This window comes from Camellia sinensis, chromosome 8 (genome assembly GCF_055761805.1).
Source record: "Camellia sinensis isolate YWXY chromosome 8, ASM5576180v1, whole genome shotgun sequence".
In the NCBI taxonomy this organism is placed as follows: domain Eukaryota; kingdom Viridiplantae; phylum Streptophyta; class Magnoliopsida; order Ericales; family Theaceae; genus Camellia; species Camellia sinensis.
The window spans coordinates 99,097,682-99,100,801 of NC_138968.1; the positions used below are offsets into that span (position 1 = coordinate 99,097,682).

The window sequence follows — 3,120 nt, forward strand, 5'->3', positions numbered from 1 at the left end:
AGTATATTCTCAGTAAACTACTAATTGAATTCCTAGTAAATTCTCAATAAATTATCAATACATTTACTTAGTAAATTACTCTTTAAATTCTCATTAAATTCACAGTAAATGTCACGCCCCAAACTCACCCCTAAAAGTTCGGGCATGACCCATACAGAAACGGACACTTAACCTGATATACGTAATATATGGGGCCTTGGCGGAAGCACTAAAATTTAACATAATAACAAACTCCATTGAGCTACCTCTAATATGCCAGGATCACATGCATCATATACATTATAATAACCAGTCACAGGCCAAAATTATACTGTGAGCATCAGTCATATAGATATACATATACAGCCCCAACCCTAAGATTGGGCATATGCAAAAACATTGAAGTCATGTACATTTAACCTTAAATGAGTAATCAAAAAAAAAAAAAAAACAAGACAATGTCTTAACAAAGCTTCACAAAACTGAGTGATCTCGCTTAGTGCCTGGACTCGTAAAGGTTGACAAAAGGGGACGAACGTCCTGGTTGGTTACCTACAGGAACAGACATACGGAGGGTGAGCCAAGCTCAGTGAATAGTAATACATAAATAAAATACTGCTTAACTTGAAACATTGTATAATAGAAATACACATGGATTCGTAACATCTCAATATTTATTGAACCATAAATTGTGTCTAATATGCTTTGGAAATAAGTGAGGATAGACATACGAACTAAATGCAACTTTTCAAATGTTCCTGAAAATGGGTCTCCGCTCGAGCGGACCATGCAATTTCTGAAATTCTACAATGCCAAGTAAAGTTCCAACCTGGTATTCAAAGCTTCAAACATGTACTTTCGTATACTAATGCAGCATTCACAATGTGAGTCTGAATCTGTTCTTATTCATTATAGACTTAGATCTTATCATGAGACATATTGGCTTGAATATAATGGTTTGGATTAATATCCTTGTGTAATGTGGCACAAACCCTTAATCATGGTGGCACGAAGCCCATTAACATAGTGGCGCAAGGCCCTTAGATACTTACCAAGCTTCAAAACATGTACTTACTAAGCTTCAAAACACATACTTACTAAGCTTCAGAACATATACCTATCAATCTTTAAACATATGCTTACCAAACTTTAAAACATATACTTATCATTCTTTAAAACATATGCTTATCAAACTTTAAAACATATACTTATCAATCTTTAAAACATATGCTTATCAAACTTTAAAACATATACTTAAGCATACAATGCAAAGTCCACGTGATTTGTCTGAGTCTGTTTCACTTTATAGGCCCTTTCTTGAAACATATCAGCTTGAACATAATGGTTGGCTTAAAGCCCTTGAATGGTGTGGCATAAGCCCTTAAAAGGTGGCATAAAGCCCTTGAAAGGTGGCATAAAGCCCTTGCAAATTGGCATTAAGAATGCCCTTGTAAATTGGCGTTAAGCCCTTGTAAATTGGCATTAAGAATGCCCTTGTAAATTCTTGTATGAACTCAAGAGGTGTCTCACACGGATTCTAGAGGTGGCTCACGTCGTAGCACTTAGTTCCGTGTAGCACTTTGTTTCATATCATAACAACTTATATTGAATGGCCGTAGGCCCAGAGTCTTATAGAATGAATGTATTTTATCTTTCCCATTTCTTTCTTTACATACTTGGAACATCCTTGAACATTAACATACATACTTGAAACATTAACATAGTTGCATACTTGAAACATTAACATGGTTGCGTAAACGAAATGCTAATGAAAATCATTAGCCATATGTAAAGCAGATATTGATACTACTACTCACAGTGCTATAACGGAGTGCTTGTCCTTCTCAAGTTATGCCCTACACATGTAAACAACTTATACATTAAGGGCATCAAACACAAATTCCAGAAATACTAGAGGGTTAAGCACGTAAAACAGAGCAAACAATATTTTGCCGCATGAAGTTTCAAACCTACTTCTCCAACTCAATATATATATATATATAAAAGATTACTAGTCTTACAAATACATTATGGAATTTATACCCATTCCTCTTCTATTCAAAGAAAGAAATGATTTTTATGAACATTTCCATGTTCCCCAAAACTCCTTAAATTTCTAGTGTTTCCACTAAAAACCAAACATTTCCCCATCCCCATAAGAAATCCTATTAAATCATTCTCTTGATTTAATAATTAAGCAAGCCCACAAATATTTAGTAAAATGATTTGAGATTAAACCCATTCTTGAAAACTTCACATTTTAGGTCACAAAAATTAATATCAACATAGTCAATACCATCCCACATAATCATCACAATTCAACATATCTCAAAAGGAATTCTTAAATTCCATTTCAACATTCCATAATCAAATTTATATCATCCACATTATCAATAAATATTTTCCCCCAATTTCCCTTTTATTAAAACATAATTTACAATGCATTTAACAAAGTTCAATCGCAAAATTTAAACATAATTTTCAAACATAACCAAATTCCAATTAAACTTGAACACATCTAATTCAACCTACCACTTTCATGATTCAACAATCAATTTGGGCCAAATCATGGATTATCATCAAAAAATCAACCTAGGGTTTCTAAGAAATCTACAAATTTCAAATAAAATTTTAAATCTTCTTAACCCATTACTTTTTATTTCAAATCTTCCCATTTATTAGGCACCCTAGGTCCATAACCCATAAACCATACTCTAAACCCCATAATAGAACCCCAACATACCTCAAAAATTTCAAAATTCCATTCGGTAGAAAGTGGTGATCTTCTCTTATTCTCCATCCTTGATGCAAGATCCATGGTTGATTTGTTGAGAAAAGTGGAGGAAATCAAGGTTTTGGGAGCTAGGGTTTCGGACATGGAAGAGGGAAGAAGAAGAGAGGAAAATAAAATCTAAGAAATGACTCAAAAATCACGTTTTTGAGCTGCTGCCCCGCACATCGCCGCACGTGCGCTGCATTTCCCGCACGTGCGGTCCTGCTTCCAGCACAGATATGAAAACTTCAAACAGGCGTAACTCTCTCATCCGGACTCCGTTTTAGGTCATTCTTGTGCCCAAATTGAAGCCCCGAAAATAAGCTTTCCAATGGTTCTAACCTCACATCCAAATTCCAAGTGTGGAA

The 3,120-nt window shown here is 34.7% G+C and overlaps 1 long non-coding RNA gene across 1 annotated transcript; it reads right to left on the reverse strand.

The window, feature by feature from the left end:
- Positions 1–253: 253 nt before the first annotated feature.
- LOC145796639 (uncharacterized) lies at positions 254–1,826 on the reverse strand. The gene is made up of 2 exons (XR_014337124.1): positions 1,797–1,826; positions 254–531 (listed from the first exon to the last, which is right to left on the reverse strand). It is a non-coding gene; the product is annotated as an uncharacterized LOC145796639 (long non-coding RNA).
- Between the last annotated feature and the right edge of the window lie 1,294 nt (positions 1,827–3,120).